Below are 13,232 nucleotides of genomic sequence, written 5' to 3'. Positions count from 1 at the left end.
AGTAATGCGTTTACGTCAAATTTGGTTGAGATTTTCTCAATAGTTCTATTTAAACACAGTGCTGAACACTTACTCTTTAATTATGATCACCCTGTACATAACTAAAACAAGCTGCTCTATAAAATCGATATTATCACTTTGGAGAAAACTTTTCGTTTATTCAATTGATTCATTTTCAGGTAAAGAGAGTACCATTTTCAGAAATACAGATGAAAATGTTATTAAATATTTTGTCTAGTCCTTTGAAACTATTCTGAATTTCATTTATAATTATATCTAATAACATAATAATTATTTACTCTCAAAACAATGTTCAGTCTATAATTGTTTCATCTTCATAAAGTTTGTCAAAGTGTCTCTTAACTTTTTTGTTCTACTATTTAACTATTTTCTGCAAAAACTACATCAATTTGTCATTTCCATGCTATCTCAAAAACTTTTTACAAATTTTAATAAACTAGTGGCTGAGTGGATAAAACCACTGAACACTGATAGTTGGTTGTAGGTTTGCAACTGATCAATAGGCTGGCAGCATGAAATTTTTCAAATTTTCTTCATGTGTTTAACACCTAAAAGGGGTCAATTTTCCATATAAAGTCCTCTTTGAAGGCACTTCCTCCTTAGCAGATTGCCCATGTGACGCATTGCCTTATTCCATCAATGCATACTGTATTTAGATCCAATGAAAAAATATAAGCATGGCCACAGGCATCAGTAGATAAAACTCCTCAGTTTTGTCATTATATTATTATTTTTCAATTATTTTATATATTGATAATCTATACGATTGTGATTATAATTATTATTACTATTTGTGTGAACCCCTTATTTGACTTACTTGCACCTGTTTCACTCAAACACCTTTGACACCTTTCTGTTGAGAGAACCTCCCAGACACCATAAAACTCCACTTCTTTATCTCCTTGAACAAAACTGAAATATTATACTGAATTGAATCCTTCTTGGTACAGAAAGGAGACAAAATCATGTTCTGACATTACCTTCTTATATACAGTTTCTACTAGGTTTCTTCTCAAATTTTACATTTGGAGTATCACTCTAAAGATTCATTCAGTTTATACAATTATGGAAACTGTTTCAAACTCTCTTGGCTTGAATTGTTCCATTACTGCAAAACTCAGCAAACAGCTACTGTATATCTGAGATAGGTATGTAAATGATCACAGTTGTGATCTGATTGCATGAAAGATAATGCTACCGTACTACCTTTTAATCACTACCCCAGTATCCTATAAAAAGGCTCCAATTTATGTTCAGAATTTTCAGTGTATCTATTATCTGGATGCCTTTGAATGCCAGATATGCTTGTACAATATAGTCAAAAACATTATAATCAGTTGACAGAGTTTGAGAAAAGCAACATCATTGGGTTGAGATATGCAAGATGTCCATTTTGCCAAATTGCCTACTATCTGCACTGTTCTGACCTGATTGTGAGGAGGTGTTTAAACAGTAAATACGTGAGGTACATATACAGGGCAGACAAGTTATGCATGCCCCAGACAGACCATCAGAAAAGATGATCCATGAAACAAACACAAAAAGCTTCAATGGCATCTTTCTCTATCATCCAGAAATGTTGCAACAGAACCCTGTCTCTTCCTAAGTCACCGGCAGGTGGCATAACAATTTTGCATGCAAGGCAACTGCTATGCATCCTGTCATTTTCATCCCATCATCATCAACTTTGTTTTCACTGGTGCCATGACAGAGAAGCATCGACTATTATGGACTGGCATCATATCATCTTCAGCAACAAATCCTAGTTCTACTTGGGAATAGATAACCACTGGGTTTAAATGTGAAGGATCACTGATTATTGCTTTAATCCTGCCTTTACTGTTGAATGGCACACTATTCCACTACAGACATTTTGGTCTGGGGAACCATCTCATATGACAGTCTGTCACCTCTAATAGTGAAATGAAAGATGGCTCAGCAGTATGTTCAGAAAATTCTGTACCCTTGTGTGTTATCATTCATGGTATGGCTGTAAATAGCCATTTTCCAGCTTACTGCACATAGCTAGGATTTTCTAGAAATGCATCTGTCAAATTACTACATTTTCTTGGCCTGCCCAATCTTCAAATTTGTTAAGCATTTGTGAGATCAGATAAAACACCAACTTAGGTCATCTACAAATGAGAGATTTGGAGTAGCAGTTGTAATGTTTTATTAATGGACAAACCTATCACAGGATAGTGACTGTATACAGTGGTGCCTCGTATAACGTACGCCTCGAATAACGGACGCTGCGAACAACGGACTTTCTGTTTGGCCGTTACGTGACTCAAGCAACGGACTGGCTGCAAACAACAGACTTTCCAGCGTAATTGGTGACAGCTCCATGGGTGCGTTCTTTAATAGCAGTTGCTCTGCATCTTCGATACTACAGGAGTGCGCTGCTGTTTGTAGGCATTTAGGAACGATGATGAAAGAAAGAAAGATGGCGGCACCCGCACTATCGATAGTATGGTGATGGAGGAATCTATAATTCTAGAATATGAGCTTTTAAAGGCAAAAAAAGGGTCCCAATTGTGAAATTTAACCATAAAATGAATTATTTGTTGAAAGAGCATTCAAAATAGCCACGAAAAAAATTAGAATACCTGCTACCATTCGAAAAAAATTCGTAAAGACTCTTACATCACCGCGTGCGCTAACTCGCGCTTTCACAATTTCTAAATTTTCATTCATAAAACCACATAATGAACCTGGAAACGAAACTATCTGAGCCATGGAGAACGCCATGTTGCTTTCCACCGTAAACTACTGCTACAAGTGGCCGTTTTTGCCGTTCGACAGCGCACACTCTCACCGGAATTTAGGAACGCGTTCTGCAGGAATTTTTAAACGGATGTCGCTTGCGCAGAGTTACGCGGAGGAATAAAAGAACGCACCCCATGTTCATTTTTTTATGATACAGTACGGTTATTTTATGCTGCGGAACGAATTAGATGTTTTAACATGTATTTCTATGGGAAAATGAGTTTTGTATAACGGACGTTTCACTTAATGGACGTGCACCTGAAACGGATTAAGTACGTTATATGAGGCACCACTGTATATCTATGCTGACCATATTGCCACATGTATTCACGCTAGAGGAGGGTCTATAAAATACAAAAGGTTCCTTAAAATTGTACCAGTATGTCCACAGGAAACTGTCCTTTTGCTATGATATTGTGATCACTTATTACCATTGTTATTACACTCACACTAAGTTCCATTCAAATTTCAATACCTCCTTCTTGTTTTAAAACTTTTTTGTCATTGAGTATAAGTGGTTTATTAAATAAAACTGAATTGCTATTATACATTTTTATTAAAAAATGTGATTAATTCTAATTAATTTAATTATTATTATTAAGGTGATTTTTCAACATAAAATCATTACTAATTGTACATAGAAAATTGCTTTGTTTTTCACTTTATAAATAAATTAAATTCACCATTTTATATCATCAAAATATTATAAATAATGTTTAATTATTTTATTTTATTAACATATCAGAAAAGTTATTGAAAATAAATACAGTATGTTGAGAATTATTAATGATATGTTAATAATATATATAATATAATCAAAATGGGTTGATAATAATAATAAGTGCAAAGTCCAAATGATTCAGAGTTGAAAGTTAAAATTTGGTACAGAGTTAGGGTACGTCATGAGAATGTACATTAACAAGGGATTTTTCTAAATCCCCCTGCGGGGAAGAGGGAGAGGGTTGAGGATTACCCTGAAGAACTCGGCTTCTACTGTACTATTTTAGACGTAATTTTTTGTATTTTTGCAGGAAATCAAATATATTTTAGACCCGTCTAAAAATTCTCTAATTAGTCTTGGAAACGGGAAGACCTAATTCTTGCACCCTGTGAAAATGGGTAAGATCAGCTATAATCTAATTACCTTAATCTTTGCTATCATTACTTTTTGCCAGGCTCATTTACTAGTTTACAATACTTTCTATATGAAAATTATTAACAACTTTTATGTCTTTAAAATATAAGAGCTAATACAAAATTACGTAAAGATTCTGACCATGGGTAATCATCATATTTGAACAATCATGCATCTGGAGAAAATACAATCCTCCAGATAAGGGAGAAATTTTTATCCCATTTTTAAGAAAAATGATCTTGATCAGCTAGAAAAAACTAATGATAATTTTCTCCAACTTCGGTATTGCAGAAATCGTTCATCCGGCAGACTTTACATGTTACTTCATTGCTAATTCTATGTCTGATTGTTCCATCTGAAAATATTATTCCACAAGACGTGTAGGCATTGCTGTCCAGAGTCCTTTGAATTCATATAAGTTTAAATATAATTTCCCAAAATAAAAATTATTTAATGCCGTAATTGTTTCACTTCATCTTTAAACTGAAACAGATGATGTTACTAAAATAACAGAGAAGTTGTGTCTTTTGATTATAATAACTGACCATATCCATTTATATTTCATTACTGGATGCTTCATTTTGGTAACATTAAATATTAACAGGAATACCATGTCATCAATCTATTATATAAGATAATATATATATATATATTTCTAAATATTAAAACAAATTACAGTCACAATAGTTATTATTAGAGCAATAACACTAATTCATATATTTCCTATGCTTATTTTTCTATTTACATCTATGTTTTGCAGTTTTCATCTGTTGATGTTATCCATTTTAGGTTTAAAGATTTAGATATTTTTCAATTGAAATATCATAGACTTTCACCAAACAAATTCCTTTAGCTACGACAAAAATCAATTCGGCTTTAAAGTCTTAATGCTTGAATATCAATTTACTATTCAGTTGATCTATTATATAACATACATAATACCATCATTATTGATTTAAAAGTTTATAAAGTTCTTAGTTTTGCATTTTTTAAAAAGTTGATAACTTTTTCCGCTTCGTAAAGAAAAGTAACTTTGCATTCCTTTATGCCATTATTGATTGTTTTTCTTCCAATTTGCTGTAAACGTAAAGAACTGTCCACATTAAGACAATCAAATTCTTCGTGCGACTTAACAAATAATTCTTAAATCTTTCACTGTCTCTTTTCTGTTGACGATTTTTCAAAACATCCTTTGCTGAATTAACAATTTATTTTCAATCTAGCAAAATACATTTGTATATCCAGCATGTAAAAAAATTAAAGAACAATTAATAGCAGGTGGTTTTGTTTTCCAGCCAGAAATATCATGCCACAGTAATCATTTACCCAACTTTTTCATCCAGATGTAAGATTTTTAATTTGGCAAAAAGCAATATTTGTATCAAATATTAATGACGGTGATAAATAATATTAAATCTCTCAGGGTATAAACTTTATTATTATTAATTACTTCGTATTTCATATTAAGTTTATTCAATATAATTCGATGAACTGAGCATCTGTTATTGCTATAATTAATTCTTAATCTTAACTGGCCTAATATTTCAAAAACTGTTGAGTACTTGCCTTCTTGAAGCAATTCTGTGAAAGTGCTTCTTATCACAGATATAACAAAATCATCAAGCTTGATTAAACCGATTTTTGTAGTCATTTCATTCTCTATATGTTGAAACTTGATTGTCATGACAGCTTTGTTTGTTGATATGAACCGCTTTGATGTATTATGGCTGATTCTATCAACTGTTGAACATGATATTCTGGTTGCAGTACTTGTCTTTTATCACAGCATAATCACTCTTTTTATTTTCTTTATCTGTAAGTATAATTAAATACTGTGAATTATTCCTCTTGTTTGATTATTTATATGTATATACCCACCTTAAACATATCTTATTTACTAGACAACATCATGATTATTTTTCAAGTTCAAGGCAGATCTATAGAACTCTTTTGAATTTTATATCCATGTTTTAAAAATCATTCCATTCTAATGATAACTGGTGTTGCTAGATATTTTTAATGCCAATAAGAACACATCTTTATATATTCTAGAATTCAGAAAATAGCAATATATCAAATGATGAATTCCTACAATAACAAATGTAAGTTGTAGTTTTAGAGGAAATAAAGTCTATCTTTCTATATAGTATAGTAAAATTTTCTAATAATAGATTTTTATAAGATGCATAATTTTGCAATATTTTGACAAATGTAACCTGGGTTTTTAATTTACTGATATGGTTTATAAATTTAAGAAAGAATGCCTTTCAACTACTAAAATAAAGAACAGACACTCTTTCAAACATGATGAAATTATAATAAAAGGCATGAGAAGTAGAGATAATATTGCTCGTACAGACTGGATTTTATTCCGACTTCTCAGTAAATTTACATTAAAAATATTAATATATAAGTAAAATATATAACTATAATATATAACAGGGGTGGGCAAGCAAGAGTTCAGTGGGAGCCGAAATGTAGGTTTTGCAAAATGCATGGGAGCCGCAGTTCTGTACTGTCGTGGCGGATAGTACGGTAAGGCGCGCGATTTTATTAATATAATATAAAACAAATATTGAATTTTTTAACAAACATATTTTCACATTATTATAAAAATAAAATTGTAAAAACAATAATAAAAAACAGAAATTAACACTTTCAGCAAGAGCCGCACGTAACTCAAAAAGAGCCACATGCGACTCTCGGAGCCGCATTTGCCCATGTCTAATATATAAGTTCAAAATTTAAATTATTTTAAATTTAGTATGTATTATTATAATTTTTCAATGATTTGTAACTATCTTCGGAAGCTACCAAACTTTTAGAAAATTTTTTAATTTTTACAAATTCTAAATAAATACAGAAATGAAGAATGGAAATAACAAAAACATATTTTATGCAATGATATGATCTGATTTGAAAGAACTGAAGACCATACTGTATAATTTATGTACTTCAAAATGCATTTTATATCCTATTTAATTCTGTATTAAATAAAAATAAAAGAACTTGTGACCATCACAGAGATTTTCAGCTACAATAAATGATATCTTTTTAATTCTTAATAATTAATAAAGAATGTGATTAAAGATAGTCTAAAAACCTATAAAAATCAGACTAAAAGGAAGATGTCAAAATTTATTTATCAGTTCTCTTAAATTTTGAAAATATTTTATTTAGTTTTTATCAAACATTAAATTTATTAAAATTATCAAGTGTTTTTAACTAGATAATTAACTATGAGGATCATTCAAAAAGAAACAAGCCGGAGGCTAGAATGTTAAAACCGATGACAGAATTGTAATATCGTTGCGTGTGTAAGAATGTGTGGTTCCGACAACAGCACGGAAGATCACAGCCCACCGCTAGAGGGTCACGGGTGCATACCACGTGACTACAAAGCTAGCAGAAGCACGTGTCAATCGTCCACTGCGGTCAGTCGTGCTGTAAACAGTGAAACAGTGAAATGGAGGCATCAAAAGAAGAGCAAAGTGGTGTTGTTCGTTTTCTGACAGCAGAAGGAGTAGGGGGAACGAACATTCGTCGAAGAATGTCACAAGTGTACGGTGAACACTGCATGTCCCTTGCAAGGGTCAAGGCGTGGCACAAGTGCTTCAGGGAAGGCCGGGTGTCGTTAGCCGACGATACTTCTGACATAAAGGTAAGGGTTTCTGTTCCTAGGCCTCAGGCTCGTTTCTTTTTGAAGCCTCATATTAGCACAATAAATTGTATATAAATAATTGTGTCTATTTGTGTGTAACCTATTTCTATTTTTTAGACTTCAAGTAAGATGTCAATAAGCAAATGTTTTTTATTATTGTTTTGAATTTTTTAATGCATATTAATAGTATGTCGTTTTAATTTTTGCATTAAACATCTCATTTTTTTCTTCTGACATTGTTGCATTCATTGAAATCAGAACAAACAATAACTTAATTTTTGCCAATGTAACTGCTAAATGTTTAGCATAGTTGATTCATTTTCTTTATTCTTAATACTTTATTGTTTCTTCTTATCCAAAATATTCATCTAAGTTAATGAGTTTAATATTATCAAATATCCTTCCATCCTGAAAAAGTCACATTCTTTTGTTTTATGTCACATTAATGTAAATATTAAGCAAAATTTTATGATATATGGATGAGGCTGTGCATTAATTATATATACAGTTTTAGGGGAGGAGAATTGTGAAAATTACATATAATGGGGGTTGAAGCACTGTCTACACAAGGGATTCTTAATCTTTTTTGTTCCATGATCCCTTTTCCAGTAAGATGAAGATCACAGACCTCTTCTTTAAATAAAGATTTTAAACGCATAAAATAAAATTAATAAAATTACAAAAGGAACCAGTTATATAGAAATACATTTATTATAATAAAACACATGATATAGAAATATATGCGCTTTTTCTTAACACAATAAGTAACAAATTAACACAAAATTAAGATAATAAGTTGATTTTTACCCTTTCAACCCCAAAGACCCGTAAAATCTTTCTACAGACTCCTAGTTAAGAACCGCAATTTATGCAGACATTTTTTACTGGTATTAATGGTAAATGAACCTGTTCATATAATCCTACTTATTAGTCATATGAATAAACTATATTAACAAACATCATCACTAAACCTGATATATTATAAAGCTATAATTTAATTAAAATTATAATTATTAAATTTATCAAGAGATGGTGCCTAACGCCTAACTCTAGTGCCAAATTGTCTTATAAATTATTAATATTACAGCCGTTTCTAGCCCGATAATATTTGGCATTGGTTGGTGTGTAGCTTCAAACTATGTTAGAAAATATTTGTAGAACTTTTCTAAGTCTTTTCTTCAATGTCAGAGAGTGCCATGAACTATTGTACACATCACTAAAGAGGAAGGTGTTTGCCAAAAAGAAACAGTGTATACAAAGGGAAAGAGAAGTTGACTCAAAAACTGTAATTAATGAATGGACTCAATTTTGTTATTGCAACAGCAAAAATTCTGGATTGCTTACAAAAGCAGTTGAAAAATATAGGAAAATAATAATAATGAAATTTGGAACAATTATTTGTACTGAGTCATTTAGAGGTAAAACTCACTGTAGGGAATTCTTTTGTCACTGGCTTGAACAGCATTATTGGTAGATAGTAAATTAAATGATGTTTCTGATAATTTAGAATAAATAAAACAATGAGAAACAATAACATTCCCTCGTATTGATTCAATGTAATCAGTAAAAGTTTAAGATTAGTGAATTAATACATATTTTGCACAAATCAAAGTATTTTTGGATGGCTAAACAATTAGAGAAGAATCTGTTGTAAATAAAGAAAATGAAATAATTTCTTGATCAAATATAACAAAATTAATGATTCTATTTACTATAAATATATATATTCTAAATAGAAATGCACATTGGCTGCATTCAGCAGACTCAACAGTATACAAAACAAATGAAACCCAATATTAAGCAACTATACATCCACAACTGTTGTAAATGATCGGGCTAAATTTGGATATAATGATTATAAATTAGAAATGAATTTGGCACTGGAGTGAGGCATTAGGTGCCATCTCGTATTGAAATCTATCAGTTTAATCTAAATTAATTAATTAAATATTATAATTATTAATTTTAATATGAGATGGTGCCTAACGCCTCACTCTAGTGCCAAATTCATTTTTAATTTATAATCATTATATCCAAATTTAGCCCGATCATTTATGGCAGTTGTGGTTGTATAGACTCAACAGTTCTAACAGAGCAGAGAGCAGAGATATGGAAGTGATAAGTGTTATGTAATGGCATTGAATCTGCTGAATGACAAAATTACAAGTTAATACAAATTCATTTTTAAAGTTTCATTCGTGTATATCAGTTTTCTGTTACTAATAACTATGTGGGTGAATTAATATGTAATGCACTCCTTCAAATACATAATAATATAAACAGATGGCCCAAAAAAAAGTAAATTTATTGTTCATGTACAGTATGTATTCTATATAAATAACAACATCTTAAAGCCCAAGTAGTACATATTACAATGCCAAACGATCGCCTAAGCCACGTTATAACCTGATATTTAGGTGATTGTTTGGCATTGTAGTATGTATTCTAAATGTCATGTGTATGAAACAGCAATGTGTGTAATCAAATTATAATATATCTGTGGGGATTGTTCAGAAACAATGTTTCAGACCCCTACACCAGGAACATGTGTTGCATTGAAGAACAACATTCAACATGTGATAAGGAATTTCACCTGACACGTGTAACGCCATGATGGAAGATATTGTTTGGCAAATAAAGTTATGCTTGAAACATGATGGCAGACATGTAAAGCTTGTAGTTTTCCATCAATAAAATTACTTACTTGTTAGCAAAGTTTACAATGTATTGCTTTCTTACATTTCAGTAACCTTTTTTGGGCCACCCTGTATTTCACTTGTTATGTGGATACAGCTATCTTTGATCGTTATAGCTATCCAAACACAGCAATAAATGAAGTCCACTACTAAATGCAATGTCAATACACTCAACACATTCCAAAGTAGCATTTCTGAAGAGGGAATTCAGCAGAACGATACTTAACCATTCTGGAATTGTTGAGTATGCTGAATGCAGCCAATGTAAAATACCGAATTGAATAGAAAGGTAAATGAATAAATAATGAAAAATAACAAGATTTATTAAAAGGTTAATACATTATTAATGTAATGTGTAACAAACATAACATCTTTATGACTTATAATGTAAGAAACAACATAGTATTTTGTAAACATAAATGTTAACCAAATACAAAATAAATTATATTGCAATTATAAATAATTAAACATTTATATAAGAAAAATACATAATAAATTCAAACATTTATAGTAGATAAATTTATACTAAATAAAAAGTAATATACTAAAAATAATAATAAAAATTATCCATAAAAATACGCAATAATATTTTAAATATTTCTATTGTAAAAAATGAACTAAAATAACTGGAGAAACAATAATAAATGTAAATAGTAAAATAAAAGAAAACCAGCAAAATTACTATTTGTTAAACAAGTTAATACAGTATAAAATAGGTATAATTAGAATATTAACTGAAATTAATTTCCTGAAAATTTAAAAAAAATCAATTTTGTTACAACTACAATTCAGAGTTTTAACACAGCAGAAGTTATAACAATGAGAAAAATTAAATCATCACTTTTCTTTGCAATAGTAATTAAAAACAACAAGAAATATAATTTGGACAAAATTTTGACTTAAAAATAAAAAAAACCTCTAATAAAAAATAAATACATTAATACATGTAATTTATAAATAAAAATTTGCAGAACTGAATCAAAATCAGACACAGAAATTACTGAGAAAAATATGTATTTTAGTGTGGCAATATGCCATATTAATGTATATATTAGATATAAGTTTAGTTTTAAGTTTTCTTTCTTCTTTGTTCTTCCTTTTGTTTTCTTGAATTTTCTATTAACATTCCTTCCTGTGGGTGGGGTAACCCTTTCCTCTGTGTCGTTCTTGTATATTGTCGGGTTACCTTATTTTATTGTTTATTCTCTTGTCTATGTTCCGATTGTTGTCATTTTGTTTTATTTTATTTATTTCTGTACGTGCGATGTACTTAAGATTGTAAAATATTATTATTATTTTTTTAATCGTATATATGTATATATTTGCTATTTTTGGGCGTTATTGTTATGGCAGCACTATGTTGGCAGTGGGCCCGATATATAAAATGTGAGTGGCTGGCAATGTCCCATTCTGGTTCCAGGTGTCCGAGGGAAGGTGTCATGAGTACTGTGTGTATTGGCAGTGGCTTCACCCTGAACACCGCATTTCGCAACTGCTGACAGAGCACGGAAAATTTAATGCCTACCTGTATAGGTTTCGGCATAGTGACACTGACTGTTGCCCTATCTGTGGGATGCGTGACGGGGTTAAACATTATCTGTTATCGTGCCCGATATTGGAAGATATAAGACGCGAACTCAAGATCTACATAGAAGAAGACAACCTGAGTTGGCCATGTAAACCAGAATACCTTGTGTCAAGCAAAAAGTACTTTTTTCTTTTTCAAAGAATGGTTAAACTTTATTTCATCAGAACATTAATACACTAATTATTGTTTTACTGTTTTAGCTTTATTGTATCGCCAAAGACCTTTCATGATCTTCTACTAGCCTACTATGTTCTTTTGTGTTGGTTGCTGCACAAATCTGCTCTGTGCCCTCATCCTGGCCTACGTTCTACGGGCGATTTCATCTGTTTTATCTGAGCTCTCTTGAGGAGCTCCTATGTACTTACTGTGTGTAAGTTGTTGCATAAGATCTGTTCAGTGTTTGTCACCTGGTCCTCTGTTTATACGCGGATACTGTTTAGGCTGTTTTACGGTCATTATAATTGTCAAAGACATTGACTCATTTTACTGACATGTTTTCTAGTTATTGTATATTTTCGCATTTTTGTTTTTTTATTTGTTTTTTTTTATTATTATTTTTTATTTCATTATCATACACATTGTCGGTTCTATTGCTCATAATGTAACACCACTGTACTCCATGTCTTTCTACCCTGACTGTGCCTAGCAGATGTCGGAAGAAATAAAGTTTATTTTGTCTGTCTGTCTGTGTGTATTGGCCTTCCTTATCTTTGTGTGTAAAAAAAATCCTAATTTTAGAATCCATTCCCATCTGAGTGAGGAATTGTGAAATAAGTTATAATATTCTGATAAGTGAATCAGTTGAACGTTTACAACATCACGAAGCGAATAGTTTATTTTTTTTTGGAATTTGTTCAACGCTTGGTGTTCTCACCAAAGGTCTTTATGTGAGCCGCCATGTGCTATGGATGTGCCAACTCTGTGTAGATATTAATATTGTATATATAATTTTTGTACATAAAGTTAGTTTTAATTGTGATCCTTTTTGCTCGCCTCCTCATTTTTGTGGTAATCAAACACCACACCTGCAATCTTCAACCCCAAGGATCTTCGCAATCCCACACCTCGAACCACATTAACAATGGGAAGTGAAGTTCCTGAGGCTACTAGAACAATAAGGTGGTTCATTTTTGGGTCGGACTCTTGGTGAAGGTAGATGTGCGAACGTTATGCTCCTGCTCGTCGTCTAGAAGGACAAAGGGAGACGAAGGTGGCATACAGAAAGAGAAAGGACCCAGTTAATGTAAAGAGAGAGAGACAATGTCCATTGTATAAGGAGAATCTTTGAAGAGATCCAAAAAAAAGATCAGCATGAAATGATTTAGAGTGGTTCCCCACCAGAAGAGCATCAATACCAAACAG

The 13,232-nt window shown here is 31.4% G+C and overlaps 1 protein-coding gene across 4 annotated transcripts in view; it reads right to left on the bottom strand.

Moving 5' to 3' along the window:
* LOC136989209 (uncharacterized) overlaps nucleotides 1-13,232 on the bottom strand; it is a 118,476-nt gene that overhangs the window by 79,830 nt on the left and 25,414 nt on the right. Inside the window, exons 1-2 of one of the 4 annotated variants that reach the window (XM_067287301.1) lie at nucleotides 5,804-5,969; nucleotides 5,492-5,738 (exon numbers count right to left, since the gene is read on the bottom strand). The exons of the other annotated variants lie outside the window; for them this stretch is intronic. The gene's annotated coding sequence lies outside the window, so the exon portion shown is untranslated. Of the gene's footprint in view, nucleotides 1-5,491; nucleotides 5,739-5,803; nucleotides 5,970-13,232 lie in introns of those variants that run through there. 4 annotated transcript variants of the gene reach the window in all.

The sequence above is a fragment of the Centruroides vittatus genome, unplaced genomic scaffold (assembly GCF_030686945.1).
Source record: "Centruroides vittatus isolate TY-2023 unplaced genomic scaffold, ASM3068694v2 scaffold_450, whole genome shotgun sequence".
NCBI classification, from domain to species: Eukaryota; Metazoa; Arthropoda; class Arachnida; order Scorpiones; family Buthidae; genus Centruroides; species Centruroides vittatus.
Note: the sequence above shows the minus strand (reverse complement) of the source record. Positions and strands in the feature narration are given on the sequence as shown.